The following is a 20,726-nucleotide window of genomic DNA, read 5'->3' as shown; positions in this document are numbered from 1 at the left end:
TTAGACTTAGAGACCTCGTGGACTTAATAACATAACAATGAACTAGAATCTTACTCTTCTTAGTACATGAGTCAGGTACACTATTCTGGTTTGGGGGAAGAGTGTCAGTGCTAAAGTAACCTTGATTTCTTGCCCTATTGGGAGAGACCTCAAACCTAGTGTGATAGTAGAGAGGATGTGTAAGTCAATGAGGAAAGTGGGGCTCCCTGTAGGGTGAGTTATTTGACTTACAAGTTGATTTATTTAGCAAATTTAAGTTCTTTTTTTCTGGGGGAGGGGCTCAGCTAGGTTAATAGAAAAAGTCTAAGATTTATTTAAGTTTCTAGCAGGTGGCAATTCATCATGTATGAGAAAGGGTCAGGGAGAAATGTTGCTTTATTTTCTTAACAACTCCTAGTTCTCTCTCCTTGAGGAGGGGGATGCTCTCCCAGGGCAATTATATGTCTAGAAAAATATATGGGTCCTTGGGGAAGATGGAGAGGGATGGGAATTTGATTTGACTTCTTATAGACTTTAATCTAGTGAAATAAAATATCCTATTTTGATGCTTTCTTAGCCTGAGTGTTTCCATGGGAGCCAAGGGACCTTTTCCTTTTGCTGCGGAAACCTAGACACAAACCAAATTATAATGTCTCCAGGGGATACACTGGATGGGTGCACAAGTCAAAGAGATGATTATTGAGAAACCCTCAATACTGAACCTGGTTGATGTGAACACAAAGATTGGGTAACTGATCATGAGCTGCGGTTGTTAGCATGATGTGGTGCAAAGAACCCTGGATTAGAATCTTATACTTCTATGATTCCAAGAATCCTTGTCTTAGTAATTGTTATTGCATAGAATTCCTTTCCACCCCCCATCTCTAGCCATCAAAATCCTACCCACATTGAAAGGACCAATTCAATTGCTGCTACTTTCTCCTCTGAACTTTCTCTTTTCCCTCCCCAGTCAGAAATATACTATCACTCCCTGAGACTCTCATGGCCTTAGGTCTGTATCTCCCTTGGGATATTTGTCACATCCTGCTTTGTATTGTAATTATTTGTGTAAGCATTTTATCTCTCTTTGTAGACTATAAACTCTCTCCTAGTTTACAAACTCAGTCACAGGAAGCCAGTGGTGGAAGGGGGGCAGTCAGGGAGAGTTGACTGATAATAGGGTGAGGGAGTGGGGTAAGTTGGGTTGGAGATGCTTTCTCTGCTGTATCTAGAACAGGTTGAAGTACATAGTAGGTGTTCAACTAAGGCTCATTGGATTGGATTAAATAGATTTCAATTGGGGAGAAGAAGCTTTCCTTTTTTTTGTGGGGGGGGGGGGGTGGAGAGGGAAGGCTGAGTGTTATGCTCCACCATTTTCAGTCGACCAAACAGTGGGAAGGGAGGGTGAAAGACAGTCCTGTCTAAGGTGGCTCATTGTGGAGTCATGAAATCACTCATTTCAGCAGCTGCTTCTGTTTATAGACATGACAGCTCTCTCCATTCCTTAGCATACACACAGACAGCTCAGAAAACAACTCTGCTTTTTCTTTAAAAATCTCAACAGCCCCTCCCTCAGAAGCCCCTTTCTAAAGGCCTTTATGGCTGAAGAGTTACTACTGTTTCCATTGCCAGTGAATTGATTCTAGACTTAAAATATCTTCAGCTCAAAGTGGTCTTGATGTTCCACCCAGGCCAGGGAGAGAATTAACTCAAGTCTGGAAGTGTTTGCACTTAGCCCAGATTCTCCCATTTATTAAGGCCCATTCTGTCTCCTTGCTGGTTCCCTTTCTCCAGACAGGGTGAGGGTCTAGCAATTACTTGGAGCTTTCATGGCCCAATGAAATCCATCTTCAGAATTTCAAATAACAAAACTGAATATGGTACCCTTTCTCTTCTTCATTGATCCTATAGGATGACATACATGAAGGCAATGGCTAGACACATGATCTGCTGCCTCTTCCTCAGTTTCTCTGCCATGTGGTGCCTGGAGGCAAGGATGGCAAGATATGTCAATGTTACATATATTTAGCAGCAAATAGGAAGGAATTCTCCCTTAGGACTCTATTATTTATTGACTGATCCATCCAGTTGAAACCACATAGGACCTTTGTCATTGTTATGTAGTCATGACAAGTAGAATAAGAAAAAGTATATTCAAACTAGAGAATGTGGAAGCCAGAAGGGAGGTTAGACTATAGAACATGAATGCTAGAAGATACTTCAATATTAGAGTTTAAAATGTAGAATGGTACAACTGAAAGGGAACTTGAGGAAAATCTAGGTCTGACTCCCTTATTTTACAAAAGAGACTGATGGCTAAAGTTCAGAAAATGTCCAGTAATAACACTAGCTCACACTTACATCATGCTTCAAAGTTTATAAAGCATCTTTCTCTATATTCGTGTGCTCACAAACAATTACAAGTTGATGAAGGAAGTTGTTCAAGCTCTTCCTCAGACCTCCATTTTGAGGTAGAGTGATAGGTCAATCAATCATCCCTTATTCTTTGGACTCAAAACTCCTCTGGTCCCGGTACTCTCTTCATGTATTGTTTTCCCCCAACAGAATATAATTAGAACATAAACTCCATGAAGGTAGCAACTGTCTTTCTTTTTGCTTGTGTTTATATCCCTTAGTACATATAGCAATAATTAATTTTTTGCTAATAATAATAATAATGATGATGATCATCATAAAAATTCTATTTTATAGTTGAGATTGTTTGCTCAGAGTCACACAACCAGTCAAGTCACACGATGAGGATATGGTAGAGGTGAGACTATAACCCTAATCTAATAACTGTCAATCATCTTTTTTGTATTATACTTTCTCCTTTTATGGATAAAGGAAGAATGTGGGATTGGGAGGTGTTGGTAAATGTTTAACAATCAGCTCTCTGACACAGAATACACTTTTAAGTTTAATCAATCTTATTAATATTTTCTCCATGTATTTCCTAAATCAAGGCAATCAGCAACACAATAAATTAAATTGTGATTTGTAGAATTTGTTTATTCCTGAGTATAAACCTTCAAACTACAAATTTAACAATCAACCCTCTCTAGTTAGGGCACACCTTAGAGATGGGAAGGGACACTTTTTTTGAGGTGGACTTGGGAAGACAGACAAACAAAATGAACAAAAGCACAAAATGAGGAATAGGTAAGGTATATAATGGGAGAAGCGAAAGGGGCATCTTTGGGAGTTTTTTGTCCTTTTTAGGAGTTTTAAAGAATTGGCTTGATGCTAACATTTCAATTCTATTTAGTGTGTATTTTTTTTCTCCTCACTGTAACTCTAAATCAATGACCCTCTGATGTCTCCTTGTGTTCTGTGCCATGCGAGACACAAAAGATTTGACTTCATTTCTTGGGATCCCAGTCTTCTTGGGGAGTCAAAAATTATTTGAAAAACAATTTAGGCAAAATAATTCAGGGGCAGCTAGGTGGTGTAGTGGATAAAGCACTGGCCTTGGAGTCAGGAGTACCTGGGTTCAAATCTGATCTCAGACACTTAATAATTACCTAGCTGTATGGCCTTGGGCAAGCCACTTAACCCTGTTTGCCTTGCAAAAACCTAAAAAAAAAAACAATTTAAGGAACCTCTCAAATTTATGGAACCTCTCAAATTTTGAGCTTCTGCATTTGGTGGTCCTGTTAGTAAAATATTAAATTGTATTTAATTGTATTAAATTGTATTAGAATGGGTCCCTGGACTAGGAAGTTTGATGCAGCTGAGTTAATATGTGGAGCCCAAGTAGAGAAGAATTAGGTAGAAGCACACTTTCTGAGATCTCCAAATTGTCTTGGACACTGTTGTTTTAATGAAGTCTTGCTCTGCTCCCAAATACAACTATCAATAATGCATTCATTGGTTGTGGCTAATAAGTCCAAGGTGGCATTATTCTATTCTCACAAACTAGGATCAGACAGTACTGCCTTGGGAACTTGCTAATAGATCATCAGTGTATTATGATGTTCTTCCTCCTCAATTATCTTATTTATTTAGCCTGGAGTAACCTTTTATGTTTCTTCTAATTGAACTCTGATTTAACATCTTGAGACTTGGCCCTTCAAACTCTGTATTTCAATATAGCCAAGTCCCCCTTGAATTTAGGCTTGTCTCCAAGCCCAACCCAGGGGGAAAGTGAGAATCAGCCAAGCTCATCTTCCCTGGCCCCTTTCTAGACCATTGCTCAATTGTGGTATTGCTACCCTTGCTGACCTCTGTCCAGGCTGCCCTTCTGATCCTCATGTCCCTGTGGGTCTGTCTTCCCTGACTGGACCACATGCTTTGGGACTTCTTTCTCCCTTCCAAATTTATTGTCACTTATAATAAAGCACTCCTCTTACAACAACAATGTAACCTCATTAGTGCAAGTATTATAATTTCCATTTTATAGATGAAGAAAGTGAAGCTTAGAGAAGGCCACATAGATGGTGATGGGTATTAGAACCAAGAGGGACCCTGAAGTCCCTATTTTCCATACCTATCAAATGAGTATTTTAAGGAAATAGTCTCCAAAGTAGAACTGTGACTTGACCCCCAGGGATCTGTGGCATGGTCCTAAAGGATATGTGATCAACAAGAGAATGGAATATAGATTGTATCCAACTGTCTCTTCAATAGCATGTCTGGACTTATTTTCCAAGCAACTTTACCATTCCTTTCACCCATTCACTCCACTTTGTCCTCTTCCACCACTGGCTTCCTTTAGCTGAGTTCTGAAGTTAGCTTCCAAGGACAGTGGTTCAATCCCCTCCCCTTCCCCATCCCCTCTCCCCTCCCCCCCACCTGGCTTCACCAGATACACCTTTGTTTTCCAGAATAATGATGAACGAGAAAGAGCCCCACCTCCTCCTCATCATCCATACCCTTTTCAGGGGGGATGGGGAAAGGTCTGTCAGTTATACAGAATGAATGAATGAATGAATGAATGAATGAATGATGATGATGATGATGATGATGATGATGTTTATTCTTTAATCTCAAAGCAGACCATGACATCAGGGAAATGACAGAATGAGAAACAAGTGAATTGAATTTGAGTGAGGGGGTACCATGCTAAGTCACTAACCTCACTTTTTCCTCTGGAGCCATCTGGGTCCAGTGACCAACTATGAATCAGTATGATTGGAGATGACCCTGGAAGGGAGGCAACTATGGTTTAGTGACTTGCCCAAGGTCACACAGCTAGTAAGGGTATGAGGCTGGTTTTGAACTCAGGTCTTCTTGACTTCAGGGCTAGAGCGCTAATCACTATCTACCATCTAGCTGTCCTAATAGATTGCAATCAGCATCATCCATTTCATTTTATTCTTTTCCCCCAAATCTATTTCTCCTCCACATTCTCCTATTGCTGTTGAGGCATTTCCATTCTTCTATTGACCTCTTGGGGTCATCCTTGAGTCCTCATGCCAATATTCCAAAAGTTGCTCTATCTTATCATAGACACCTTCACAGCAACATTCTCCTCCCCCTCTTCTTTCCTCATTCACTAAACTTCAGTCCTCTTCATCTTTCCCCTGATCTATTGCAATTACCTCTGAATTTTTCTCTCTGTCTCAATCAATCCATTAATAAACATTAATTAATAAAGTATCCACATATGCCAAGTATTATTGCTAGGTGCTAGGAATACAAAATACAAGGAACGAAACAGCCCTTACTGTCTTTTTATTTTATTTTTTAAATTTTTCAGAGGTGGCTAGGTAGTGCAGTGGATAGAAGACGGTCCCTGGAGTCAGGAGTACCTGAATTCAAATCCGACCTCAGACACTTAATAATTACCTAGTTGTGTGGCCTTGGGCAAGCCACTTAACCCCATTGCCTTGCAAAACAAAGTTTTCAACATTGTTTTTTTATGACTTCGAGTTGCAAATTTTTTCTCTCTCTCCCTCCTCCTCCCCCAAGACAGTAAACAATTTTATATAGATTATATACATTCAGTCATGTTAAATATATTTCCACATTAGTCATGTTGTGAAAGAAGAAACAGAACAAAGGGGGGGAAAAGCATGAAATAAACCAAAGAAAATGAAAATAACATGCTTTAATCTGCATGTGGACAGTATTTGCTATCACAATTCTCTTTATCATGGTTTTGAATTAATACATAGTCTTCTAAGCCCTTAGACCTTTACTAACTGTGTGAGCCTGAGCAAATTACTCAACCCTGTTTGCCTTAGTTTCCTCATCTGCAAAATGAACTGGAGAAGGAAATGGTAAACAGCTCCAGTTATCTCTGCCAAGAAGGGTCATGGAGTCTTGAAGAGTTGAACATGACTGAAATGACTGAACAACTTCTCATTGAACTCCTTTCTTCAAATCTTTCCTTTGTCCAATCCATTTTCCACAGATCTGCCAAAATGATTTTTATAAATTTCTGGTCTGATTATATGATTATATGCTCAATAAATACCAATGACTCCCTATTAATGCCAGGATCAAATATTCATCTTTATATCATCCTTTTAAAGTATATTTGTTAATGTATTTAAAATATATTTTTATTATTTATCCTCATAAAGATTTGTAGATAAGTTTTACAATGTACACAATTATTAGTAGTTAAACTATAAAATTAAATAAATATGGGCATATTGGGTAATATATATTTCAAAATTTTTTTCTTAAAAGGATGCTTAATCAGAAAGTTTGGAGACCACTATTCTAAGAGCCCTTCCATCAGAGATTATATGATTTCATAATTCCCTAGGACCTAGACATTAGGGTATTGTTTCAATTCTACCTCTCTCTAACTGTGTGACCTTGGACAATTCATTTAACTTATCTGTCATTCTCCTACAAAACTAGGGAATTTATGTATTTTATATATGTGTATGTGTTTGTGTGTGTGTGTGTGTGTGTGTGTGTGTGTGTGTGTGTGTGTGTATGTATATATGTATATCATCTCTGGATCTCAATTTCCCCATCTATAAAATGAGGATGGACCATATAATCACTAAGATCCTTTCTTTCAATCCACAAATACCTTTTACAAGCTTATTGTGTGCCAAGCAGTGTGTTAAACCTTGGGGAGACAAAGGCAAAAAAACCCCCAAAAACCAAAATCTTTCATTCCTGTCCTCAAGGAGCTCATATTCTAATCTTGCAACTCTAAAAATATATATTTTTAAAATTCCTTCCTGCCATTTTCTAATTCTAAATTAGTCTGAGAAGCTAATTTAAAATTAGGATAGGGTTTAATGTACCTACCTCACAGGGCTGTTGTGAGCATCAAATGAGATATTTATAAAAATATTTAATATAGTGTCTGGGACATTATAGACACTATAGAAATATTTATTCCCTTCCCTTAATGTATTAAAGCATTCCAAATAATGCTTGATTTTTTTAAAAAGGTCCTTCAATTCATAAATATCCAAGAAAAGATTTTGATAGGAATTGCAGGTCCTGAGACTGTAGGGGAGATATTTTTTGGTCAAGGGGAAGGGTATCCCTCAAAAGTTGTTAGCCTTTTGCTCATTTCAGTAGTACAATAATAAAAAATACTAAAATATTTGTGATGGAAAATGTTATTCAAACATCCAGAGAAAGAAGTATGAAGTTTAAATGCAGACCATACTATCTCCAATTTTTAAAAGTTGTCTTTATGTATTATGATTTCTCCCCTTTTTATTATATTCTTTTTTCACAACATTATTAATATGGATACATGTTTAATATAGTTATTCATGTATAACCTATATTAGACTGCTTTATGTCAGAGGAGGGAACAGAGAAGGGAGGGAGGGAGAAAACTGAAACTCAAAACCTTACAAAATGATTGTTGGAAACTATCTTTGCAAATATTTAGAAAAATAAATAAAAATATTTAATTTAAAAAAGTTGTTTCTCCTTTTTTTTTTAAAGAGGACCAATGACATCACATCATGATATCTTGACTTCAGCATGAACTGAACTTAAGTGAGGCAGAGTTGCACAAAGTGATCAACATCATCTTCCAGAGATATCAGAATCTAGTGGCAGGACAAAAGGCAAGATGACTTGACCCTGTGACTTACCTTGGCGACTTCAATGATTGACCAAACTCTAAGCACTCCACAGCATCTACTCCAGCTGTCTTCGTGGCCATTGGAACAAATTGCTCTCATCTGCCCTCAAAAATAAAACCCAAGTCAATAGCCTCCTATTATGTCCATACAAAATCTTTGTTTCTCTCTGTCTCCAGAATTTACCATTTCACTCCTCATAGATTATCTTTTCTCTCATATTTCCCGTCACCCCTCCTAACCATCATTGTCTTCTACTAACTACTTCTCAGTGTTGCATTTTTGACCCTTTTCCCTTCTGACACATTTACTCTTTAGTCAATTAGTTAATCAGTATTTGTTGGATGCCCCTATCCATTCACTCATTTATTTAGCAAACATTTACTGAGTAGCTCCTCAGTGGCCAGGTTTAGTGGTCTGAAGGAGAAGGCATGACCAGACAAGGAAGAAATGACTGCACAGTCTGGTTGGAGAGACAAGACACATACAAGGAAAAATTCAAGAACAGTACAAAACAGGATATAATCATGTGTTAGTTTTTAAGTTTTTGACATTTGTACCAGTAAGGGTTCTTTCCAGTCTCTGGGAAGCTCTCTCTCCTCGCTCTGTCTCTCTGTCGCTCTGTCTCTCTGTCACTCTGTCTGCCTCTGTCTCTCTCTGTCTCTCTCTGTCTCTCTCTCTCTCTCTGTCTCTCTCTCTGTCTCTCTCTCTCTCTGTCTCTCTCTCTCTCTGTCTCTCTGTCTCTCTCTCTCTCTCTCTCTCTCTCTCTCTCTCTCTCTCTCTCCCCTCTTCATGTCCTCAACTGATGATTTTCCTCTCCTATTTTGTAACCACCTCTTTTCATCCTTTGCTATCTCTCCAATAAGTGGGCTTCTCTTGACATGTTTAATTAATCCTTTCCATTAAAAAAATTGTCTAGGAGAAAGAGTCTGCAATATTTACAGTGCTTAGAGACTTCAGGTTACTGAGTGGGCAAATTACAGACTCATCAAATATTAAAATTTGAGAGGCCCTTAGAACACAAAAATGTTAGATTTGGAGGGAATCTTGGGACACAGAGAAAATGTTAGCACTGGAAGGGACCATAGAGCATAAAGCTGAATCCATGAACAATTAATAATTTTCCAAATGTTTATATCTGACTTTGTGTGGAAAGAGAAAGGAAGGGAAGGAAAAGGAAATGAAGAGAATAAGTATTTATATGACAGGTATTTTGCTATGTATCTTGGAAACAAAAAAAAATCTTTCCTCTTCACAATATCTTTGCAAGGTTGGTGCCATTTTATAGTTGAGGAAACTGAGTCAAATAGACATTGTTAAGTGACTTTCCTGGGGTAGTACAACCAATAAGTGTCTGAGGCCAAATTGGACTCAGGTTTTCTGGCTTCTGAATTCAGTTCTAAGCCCAATGGTAAATGCCTCAAGAGATCTTAGAATAGAGCTGGAGAGGACTTCAAAAGAAATTGGTAGAACTGAAAGAAACTTTAGAAGTCATCTGATCAAACAACCCCCTTGCTTTCCAAAGGAGGAATCTAAGTTCCAGAGAGAGGGAATTGCTTTACCCAAGGCCTCCTGGATGGTGAACAGCAGAAGTGGGGTTGAAACCCCAGGTTTCTCTTGAGTTCAGTTCAGCACTTTTTCTCCCTAGACTGTGATAGGAAGCTTTTCAAAGCAAATCTTGAGACCAGCCTAGACTAGAAATGAGGAGTGACTCCTCTGCAAGTCGGGAATTAGGACACAGCTGGGCCTGGGCAGAGCTGCAATTATTTAAGATGCTAATTTGAGTTATCAATTGTTTTCCTGTTGAGATTTATACAACTAGGTCATTGAACTCTTCTTAGAAATGCATTTCTGGGTGGACACAGTTCTGGGTCATCCTCTTTGCCCCTTGCCAACCTAAACAGGACATGCTGTCACACCAGTAGAGATTACACTTGGTTTGTTTTTTTCTAAATCAAAGATTAAAACTGGTGTGGGGGGGGGAGTGAAAGGCACCCAAACCCACAATTTAAAACAAGAGAACAGTTTCCAAGTTTCCTTCTAGAATTCTCTTCCATTTAAATTCAGTGTCATTTGCAGCCTAGTGATGCCTTTAGGCCCTGAATTGGTGATCTGCTATTTTCTTCTTCTTCCAGTTTTTCCATAAACTATAAGTCATTTTGAAAAGTTTTCTGGAGCAGAGTCTTGAGAATGGAGAGAAGGGATGGGGGCGGGGGGACAGGTATTTAGCTTCCCAGCCATGGTCATCATGTCTTTTATGCATCAGGGTCTAGGTCAATGTTTCTGAATGAACAAAAGCCTGGGTTAGGAGTCAGAAGACATGGGTTCATAGAACCATGGAATTTTATACTTGGAGAAGATGTCTGCTTGAATACCTGCTTGAATATCTTTTCTGATGTAGAACTCTCTACCCCTTTGAACAATCTATTCAAAATCCTGGACAACACTAGTTCTTCCTTAAAATGTGTTGAAATTGTAATTATATAGTAATTGTATAGAAAACTGTAACTTCCTGGGATTTCCAGTAGTATCTGCAACCAAGAGAAAAATAAAGGTTTACTGTAATTGATTCTAGTATTCTTTGGAAATTTCAGCTCCACAAATGATATATAGAGGGCTTAGATTTATACCAAGTAGAATCTTATTTCTTTTTTGAGAAACTTTAATAATAAAATTCCAAATTAGTCAAGTTGTATTGATAATACTACATTCTATAATATGGCTAATCTTTAATCTGCTTTAAATTATATTTAATTTTAAAGAATATTGGCAAATTTAAAAAGGCAGGGACTGAGTCATAGTTAGCTCCTTAGAACTTGTATAGTATATAACTTTTGTTTAATAACTGTTTGGGAAATGAATGTGGAGAGAATAAATGAATGAGTGATTAAAGCAGCTCAAAGGATACACAGGATGCATAAGTTTAGAATACCCGTGCCAAGTGTTCATATGGACTATTTGTGCCTGACTTGTGGTAGAGGCTTCTAAGCTTGTAATAGTCTGATCAGTTATGTCCAACACACTGTATTGTCTTTAACACAGTGATGTCATTTGGTCCTCTTCAAGAACAAAGGACAAAAAGAACCAACCAAATTTTATATAATCAAAATTATCTATTTTGCATTTTGTAATACTCTCTATATCTTCTTTGTTCCTAAATTCTTTCCTTATTCATAAATCTGATCATCTATTCTGTTTTATTAATTTGCTTATGGTATCAACATTTATGTGCAAATTATATACCTGTTTTGACTTGGTTTATCATATGAGATGTTGGTCTATATCTAGTATCTTATATTATTTTCAGTTTTTTCCAACCATTTTTGTTGAATCTTTGGGTTTATCATATGTTGTATTACTTTAGTCATCTACTATAATGTAATTTGTACCTAATCTATTCCACTGGTCCACCACTCTGTTTCTTAGCCAGTACTAGATTTTATTGATAATTACCACTTCATAATTCAGCTTGAGATCTGGTATAGTTGGACTACCTTCTTCTATAATTTTTTTCATTGATTCCCTTGATATTCTTTAACTTTTTTCTTCCAGATGAATTTTATTTTTTTCCAAATATTTTTAATAGTTTGATTAGTATGGCATAGAATAAATAGATTAATTTAGTCAGAATTGTCATTTTTATTATATTGGCTTGGTCAATAAGCAATTCCCAAGTATTTTATATTGTCTACAGTTATTGTAAATGGAATTTCTCTTTCTATCTGTTGCTGCTTTGTTGGTAATATTTAGAAATGATCATCTATGTGAGTTTATTTTGTATCCTGCAACTTGATATAGTTGTTAATAATTTCACATGGTTTTTTTAGTTTATTCTTTAGGATTTTCTAAGTACAACATCATATTATCTTCAAAGCGTGGTAACTTTGTTTCATCATTTCTATTCTAATTCCTTTAATTTCATTTTCTTCTCTTATTGCTATAGCTAACATTTTCTAGTACAATATTAAATAATAGAGGTGATAATGGGCATCCTTACTTCACTTCTGATTACATTAGGAAGGCTTCCAGCTTATCATTATTACAGATAATGCCTGCTGATGGTTTTAGATAAATATTATTTATTTTAAGGTAAGTTCTATTTATTCCTATGCTCTCTAATGTGTTTTTTTTTTCAAATAAGAATGGGAGCTGTATTTGATCAAAGGCTTTTTCTTCACCTATTGAGATAAAAATATGAATTCTTTTGGTTTTGTTATTGAGATGGTCAATAATGCTGATAGTTTTTCTAATACTGAACTGATTCTGTACCTCTGGTATGAATTCCACTAGGTCATAGTGCATGATCCTTGTGATAAATTGCTGTAATCTCTTTGCTAGCATTTTATTTAAAATTTTTGTATCAGTAGGGAAATTGTTCTATAATTTTCTTTCTCTGTTTGACTTTTTCTGATTTAGGTGTCAGCACCATATTTATGTGTAAAAGGAATTTGGTAGGACTCCACCTATTTTTCCAAATAGTTTGAAATCAATTGTTCTTTAAACAGTGGTAGAAATTGCTTGTGTTTCTATTTGGTCCTGGAGATTTTTTCTTAGAAAGTTCATTGATGGTTTTCTCAATTTCTTTTCCTAACATTGTGTTATTTAAATATTTTGCTTCTTCTGTTAATTTGGATAATTTATATTTTTGTATATATTCATTCATTTCAATTAGATTGTCAAATTTATTGACATCTAATTGGCAAAATAGCTCTTAACAATTATCTTAATTTACTCTTCATTGGAAGTGAATTCATTCCTTTCATTTTTAGATACTAGTAATTTAGTTTTCTTCTTTCCTTTTTTAAATCAAATTAACCTAAAGTTTATTTTATTGCTTTTTCATAAGACCAGATTCTAGTTTTATTTATTAGTACAATAGTTTTCTTACATCAGTCTTATTAATCTCTCCTTTGATTTTCAGGATTTCTAATTTGGTGTTTAGTTGGGGATTTAAAATTTGTTCTTTTTAAAGTTTTTTTTAATCTCCATGCCCAATTCATTTATCTGTTTTTTTCTCTTAATATTGCTTGATTCTGTTGATATATTGCTTGATATAAGCAATTAGAAATATAAACTTTTCCCTAAGTAGTGCTTTGGCTGCATGCCATAAATTTTGGCATGTTGTCTCAATGATGTAATTTTCTTTTCTTTTTTAAAATATAATATTTTATTTTTTCCCCAATTATAATTCAAGACATTTTCTAGCATTCATTTTTTATAAGCTTCTGAGTTCCAAATTTTTCTTGTACCCTTTCTCCCCACTTCCCTCTTCTGAAAATTGTAGGCAATTTGATATAGGTTATACATATGCTATACTTCCATATTAGTCACAGTTGTGATAAAAACAAACAGATCAAAAGGAAAAAAAAAGACAGAAAAATAAAAAAAATGAAAAACTACGCTTCAACGTGCATTCAGATCTGTCAGTTTTTATCTGGTTGTGGATAGAAGTTTTCTTTGTGAGTCCTTTGTATGTATCTTGGATTCTTGTGTTGCTGAAAAGAACTGAATCTTTCATAGTTGATCATCACAGGATATTGCTGATACTATGTACAATGCTTTCCTGGTTCTGCTCATTTCACTTTGTATCAGTTTGTACAAGTCTTTCTAGGTTTTTCTGAAATCTGTTAATCATTTCTTATTGCACAATTGTATTCCATTTATATATCACTGTTTGTTCAGTTCTTCCCCAATTAATGTACATCTCCTTAATTTTCAATATTTTGACACCATGAAAAGGGCTGTTATATTTTTGTATTTGTAGATCCTTTACCTTTTTTTTATGATTTCTTTCTAAATACATAGCAGTGGTATTGTCAGATCAAAGATATATGCAGTTTGGTTGTCCTTTGGGCATAGTACTGTATTACTCTTCAGAATGGTTGGATCAGTTCACAATTCCACCAACATTGCATTATTGTCCCAATTTTCTCACTTCTCTCCAACATTTGTCATTTTCTTTCTGTTCTATTAGCCAATCTAATAGGTCTGGGGTGGTACCTCAGAGTTACTTTAATTTGCATTCCTCTAATCAAAAGTGATTTAGAATAATTCTTTATATAACTTCAGATAGCTTTGATTTCTTCAACTGAAAACTGCTGGTTCATATCCTTTGTCCATTTATCAATTGGGGAATCAATTGGGGAATGACATGTATTCCTTTTTTTTTTTAGATTTTTTTTGCAAGGCAAATGGGGTTAAGTGGCTTGCCCAAGGCCACACAGCTAGGTAATTATTAAGTGTCTGAGGCTGGATTTGAACTCAGGTACTCCTGACTCCAGGGCTGGTGCTCTATCCACTGCACCACCTAGCTGCCCCAATGACGTGTATTCTTACAAATTTGACTCCATTCTCTATATTTTTGAGAAATGAGACTTTTGTTGTTGTTGTTGTTTTTATCAGAGATACTTGCTATAAAGATTATTTTCTGCCTTTCTCCTTTCCTTCTAATCTTGGTTACATTGGGATTTTTGTGCAAAAGGTTTTCATTTTAAAATAATCAAAATGATCTGTTTTGCATTTCTTAATGTTGGTAACTCTTTTAACTTCTCCTTTAAGAATCTGGTTGCTATACCATTTGGTGCTTATATGTTTAGTACTGACATTGTTTCATTGTCTATGGTATCTTTTAACAATATGTAGTTCCCTTCCTTATCTTTTTTGATTAGCTCTATTTTTTTGCATTTACTTTTTCTGATATCAAGATTACTCCAGCCCATTATCTTTACTCTGTGAGGCTCTCTGCTTCAAGTGTTTCTTGTAAACAACATATTACAGGATTCCAGGTTTTGGTGCACTCTTTTATCTGTTTCTGTTTTATGATAGAGTTTATCCCATTCACATTCACAGTTATGATTATCAACTGTATCTTTTCCTCCATCTTAATTTTCCTTCCCTTTCTCTCTCATCTTTTACTCTTTCTTTTCACTAGGGCTTTGCTTCTGTCTTCCACATTTACTGATCTGACCTGCCTTCCTTCAGTTCTCTCTCCTCTTTATATAATCTGCTCCCCTTCTACTTCCCTGTCAGGTAGGGTAGAACTTCTATACTCAACTGACTGTGGATATTATTCCCTCTTTGAGTCAATACTGATGAGAGTAAGGTTCAAAAAGTGCCCATAGCTCACCTTCCTATGTTCTTCTCCACTGTAACAGGTCTTTTGAAACTTCTCATGAGAAATAATTCCCCCCATTCTATCTCCTGCACTTAATGTACCACTCTTTTTCATCTCTTAATTATTATTTAATGTCATTCCTTCAAATTCACGTTATACCCCATCCTCTGACTATGTACACTTCTTCTTGCTATATTATTAGTGATATAATTACAATTATCATCTTACCACGTAGGAATGTAAATAATTTGGCTGTACTGAATTTATACTTTTTTCCTTTTTACCCATTGGTCAGTGCTCTATCCACTGCACCATCTAGCTACCCTTAGGTAAGAGATTCTTAGTTATAGTCCTAGCTCCTTCGCCTTCCAGAATTTCATGATGCGTGATCTCTGATCCTTTGAATTGCTAAATCCTATTACATAGGATTGTGGCCCCTCAAAATTTGAATTGCTTTCTTTCTGGCCACTTATGTTTTTTTTTTTCTTCACCTGATAGTTTTGTAATTTAGCTATAATGGTCTTTGAAATTTTCATTTTGGGATCTCTTTCCTGAGGTGATGAGTAGATTTTTTTCAAAGCCTATTTTGCCTGCTGTTTCTAATATATGAGGGCCATTCTCCTTGATAATTTCCTGAAAGATGCTGTCCAGTACCTCCTTTTGATTATGGCTGAGATTGTCTGAGATTGTCTCTCCTATATCTATTTTCCAATTCAGTTTTTTTTCCCATGAGATATTTTGCATTTTCTTCTACTTTTTTTTTACTTTGATTGATTCTTGCTGTCTCATCGAGTCATTAGTTTTCACTTTCCCAATTGTACTTTCTAAGGAGTTGTTTTCTTTAGTAGTTTTTTTATCCCCTTTTCCATTTGACCAGTTCTATTTTTTTAAGCTGTTGTTTTCTTTTTCCAGGACTCTTTTTTCATAATTCTCTTGTTTTCTCTTATGTATTTCCCCAGTTTTTCTTCTCCCTCTCTTATATGTTTTTTACCAAAGTATGGAAATTTTATTGAAAAACTGAATTTAGTTGATATAATCCATATATATATATATATATATATATATATATATACATATATATATTAATTTAAGGCAGTGACTTGCTTAAGGTCACATAGCTATGCAATTATTAAGTATCTGAGGTTGGATTTGAACTAAGGTCCTCCTGACTCCAGGCCAGTGCTCTATCCACTAAGCCACCTAGCTGCCTCTCTTATATGATTTTTAAACTATTTTTTGAGTCATGATTTCTTTCTGTGCTTGAGACCCTATTTTTCTTTGGAGTTTTGCCTATAGATGCTTTGACATTGCTATCCTCTTCTGAGTTTGTGTCTTGATCTTCCCTGTCACCGTAATAACTTTCTATGGTCAGACTCTTTTTTTTTTTTTTTTTTTTTTTTGCTGCTGTTTGCTCATCTTTTCTGACTTTTTTCTTTTCTTTTAAATTTGATCTCTGCTCCTGGGGTGAAGAGGCACTGCCTCAGCTTTTTTGGGTCAGGGACTTGAAATCCTGGTTATTTTCCTGGTACTGCACTGATGTTATCCTAAGGCTCTTGCTGTGAAGAGAAGGAGGAGTGTGGTTAGTGGCCAGCACTGCTAGAGGCTGTAGGTCTGGCAACTTACTGGTTTTGAGCTAGGGTCTGGGGTATGCTGAGGTCAGTAGGGTGTTTCTGACTTTTCCTGGATTACATTGAAACATGTGGAGTTTTGATCATGGGTACCTGTTTGTTTGGCACCTATAGTGTTGCCATTTACCTATTTGCCTGGGGTTACACTGAAGTACATGGAGGTCTGACTGCTGAAGGCTGCTTGCTTATTAGGGCTACTCTGAAGCATGTGACATTCTCACAGCTAGATTTGTCAATCCTCTGGTTATGCTGAGGCATATGGAGGTCTGAGTGTTGGCATTTTCCTACTCTAATAATCTGGGGCACAGTATCTACCACTAGTTTTCTGAGGTGATACTTCCTGTCCTGGACTGCATTATCATTTTACCTGAGTGAGAAAAACCTTTCCTGTTGATTTTTCAAGTATCTTGGACTCAAAGATTGTTTTACCCCATCTTTTTGCTGGTTCTGCTGTTCTAGAATTTGTTTGGGGGTGCTATTTTGGAGATGAATGTGGGAGAGTCATGGTTACTTACTGTTTACACCTCCATCTTGGCTCCTAGAATGGCTCTTGATATCATTTTCTTTAATAAAATTATTGTTTCTGTGATTTATTCTTTGACTCACTTATATTTTTAGGATTAGATTATTTTATTTCCAATTAATTTTTTAACCTTTCTTTCCATTGTCCATTATTAAATGTAATTTTTGTTGCATTATGATCCCAAAAGGATGCATTTGCTAATTCTGCTTTTCTGCATTTGGTTGTGAGATTTATATACTTATAGATGGTCAACTTTTGTGTGGGTGTCATGTACCACTGAGAAAAAGATTATATTCTTTTCTATTCTTATTCAATTTTTCCCAAAGATCTATTATATCTAACTTTTCTAGAATTTTGTTTGCCTCCTTGACTTCTTTTTTTTTTTTGTTTTTTTGGCAAGATTTATTTAGTTCTGATAGGGGGGATTGAGGTCCCCCCACTACTATAGTTTTGCTATCCATTTTCTCCTGCAATTCATTCAACCTCTTCAAAAAGTTAGATGCTATGCCATTTTGTCCATGTATGTTTAATATTGATATGACTTCATTGTCTATGATACCTTTCAGAAAGATATAGTTTCCTTCTTTATCTCCTTTAATTTGGTCTATTTTTGCCTTTGTCTGCAATCACGATTACTACCTCGCCTTCTTTGCTTCAGTTAAAGCATAATAGATTCTGCTCTAACCCCTTATCTTTACCATCTGTGTATCTTTCAAATGTGTTCTTATAATCAACATATTGAAGGATTCTGGTTTTTAATCCATTCTGCTATCTACTTCTATTTTATGGGTGAGTTCATCTCATTCACATTTATAGTTATGACATCTAACTATGTATTTCTCTGCTGTTTTTTCCCCTTATTCATCCCCACCTCTCTTTTATCCCATCTCTTCCCTCCTCACAAATGTTTCACTTCTGACCACTGTCTTCCCCAATATAACCTCTCTTTGATAATCCCCACCCCCTTCTATTATCCTTGTAACTTTTTTCTTTATTAAGTAAGTTAGATTTCTATATTCAACTAAGTATGTATGTTATTCCCTCTTTGAGTCAATTTTGATAAGAATAAGGTTTAAACTTTGCCCAGCACCCTCCTTCTTCCTTTCCTTTATAATAGCTCTTTCATTCTTTTTTTATGTGGAATAATTTCCTTCTTCAATCTCTCCCATCCTTTTTCTTTCAGTGTAATTTTCTTTCTTATCCCTTATTTTGTTTTGTTGGAGTATCATTCCATCAAATTTATCTTATATTCACACTATCTATATTTTCTCCTTCTAATAATTCTTATAGTAAAAAAGTTATTAAAAGTTATAAATATTATCTTGCTACATAGAAATACTCTGAATTTCTTATGTTTTCTCTTTCTTGTTTCTTTTTTTTTGCATTTTTATATTTTTTTTTGAATCTTATATTTGGAGATCAAATTTTTTATTCAGCCTGGGTCTTTTAATTAGAAAAGCTTAACAGTCCCCTGAAAGAGTATGTTTACTTTTCCTGGGTAAATAATTCTTTTTTTAAAATTAGGTTTTTGCAAGGCAAATGGGGTTAAGTGGCTTACCCAAGGCCACACAGATAGGTATTAAATAATTATTTATTTTAATTCTAGTTCCTTTATCTTCCAATCATATTCTAAGTTCTCTGATTTTTTTAATGCCCTTCTTTTGTAATCCTGATTGTAATTCCTTGGTATTTGAATAGTTTCTTTTTGGTTGCTTGCAATACTTTCTCCTTGATATGTGAGCTCTGAAATTTGACTTTGATGTTCCTGGAAGTTTTCATTTTGTTATCTCTTTTAGATAGTGATCAAAACTTAGGCAGTTTTAATTTCTATTTTCCCCTCTGATTCTATTATATCAGGGAAGTTTTCTCTGATAATTTCTTTTTTTGGGGAGAATTTTAGTTCTTCCTGATTTCTTGCAAAGTCATCAACTTTCTTTAATTCCATTCTGCAAGGAGTTATTTTCTTCAGAGAGCTTTATTTCCATTTCCAGTGGGCCAATTTTGCCTTTTAAATCATTTGTTTTTCCTCATTTGCCTTTTGTTTTGTTTTTTTTCCATTTAGCCTAAACTGGTTTTTAACATATTATTTTCTTCAGTATTTTTTTGTATTTCTTTCACCAAGCTGCTGATTTGTTTTTTTTTTCTTTTAGGTTTTCACAAGGCAAATGGGGTTAAGTGACTTGCCCAAGACTACACAGCTAGGTAATTATTAAATGTCTGAGGCCGAATTTGAACTCAGGTACTCCTGACTCCAGGGCCAGTGCTCTATCTACTGTGCCACCTAGCTGCCCCTGCTGATTTGGTTTTCATGATTTATTTGCATCGCTCTCATTTCTCCTCCCAATTTTTCTTCTACCTCCCTTAATTGCTTTTCAAAGTCTTTTTTGAGCTCATCTATAGCATGAGCCCATTTTCTGTTTCTCTTAGAGGCTTTGAATTTGTCATCTTCTGAATCTTCAATAGGACCAAAGTAATTTTCTATGGTCAGATTCTTTTTTTTTTCTTTTGTTTGCTCATTTCCTCAGCTTAAAACTAATTTGCCATGCTTCCAAGGCTTTGAGAGTTTTTGGGGACACCCCACTGAGACCTTTATTCCTCCAAGGTCTTATGCTCTCTTGCCTGTGCTTTGATATGTAGATAATCACAGGTGCTCACCTCTGCCCTGGAGCTGTGAGTAGGATCCCTGTTCTGCTATCTTAGTATGGAAGCCCATACTGCAATCTGGATCTGAGTGTGGACAAACAACAGAGTCCTGCCCCAGAGAGAGAGCAGAGGGATTTCTGCAGTCTCCCATGACCCCCTTACTGTCTATGGGCTGTGCTCTCAAGGTGCAGGCTGGCTTTCCTGATTCCTGCTGTAAGTTCTCACTGTAGGGCTGTTCTGAAGCCAGTGCTCCTCACTCCACACTCATTCTGGTGCAGCAGCATTCTCTCACTGTCCCTTCAAGCTATTCCCAGTAATCCCTGGGCTGCAGCTGTGGCTTTTTTCCAACTCCTGGTCCCAGTGAAGTACTCCTTTCCTGTGGAACTTCTAAGTTATCCTGGATGGGGAAATTGTATCACTCAGTCTTTCTTTGGGTTCTGCCCCTCTAAATTTTGGCTAGAGTCATAATCTGATGGCTTTTGGAGTTTTTTGAGGAAGGAGTTTCTGGGGAATCCTGTCTTTATGCCACCATCTTGGTTCCTCAGTTATCTGATAATTTCTTGAAGGATATTGTCTAGGCTTTTTTTTTTCATGACTTTCAAGTCATCCAATAATTCCTATTTTATCTCTCTTGAATCTAATTTCTAGGTGAGCTGTTTTTTCAATGCGAAATATCAGACTTTCTTCTATTTCTTTTTTTACTTTTTTGATTTTATTTTATTGTATTTTTATGTCTCACAAAATTGTCGGTTTCCACTTTTTCAATTATAATTTTTAAGAAATTATTTTTGGGCACCTAGGTGACACAGCAAATGGAGTACCAG

At 35.9% G+C, this 20,726-nt stretch overlaps 1 long non-coding RNA gene across 1 annotated transcript; it reads left to right on the top strand.

The window, feature by feature from the left end:
• The first annotated feature begins 883 nt into the window (after window positions 1–883).
• On the top strand, window positions 884–8,137 carry LOC141516612 (uncharacterized). The gene is made up of 4 exons (XR_012476766.1): window positions 884–991; window positions 2,692–2,752; window positions 4,806–4,877; window positions 7,855–8,137. It is a non-coding gene; the product is annotated as an uncharacterized LOC141516612 (long non-coding RNA).
• Window positions 8,138–20,726: the final 12,589 nt, after the last annotated feature.

This window comes from Macrotis lagotis, chromosome 1 (genome assembly GCF_037893015.1).
Source record: "Macrotis lagotis isolate mMagLag1 chromosome 1, bilby.v1.9.chrom.fasta, whole genome shotgun sequence".
Taxonomy (NCBI): domain Eukaryota; kingdom Metazoa; phylum Chordata; class Mammalia; order Peramelemorphia; family Peramelidae; genus Macrotis; species Macrotis lagotis.
The sequence above is the reverse complement of the archived record's forward strand: the minus strand, read 5'-3'. Positions and strand labels throughout refer to the sequence as shown.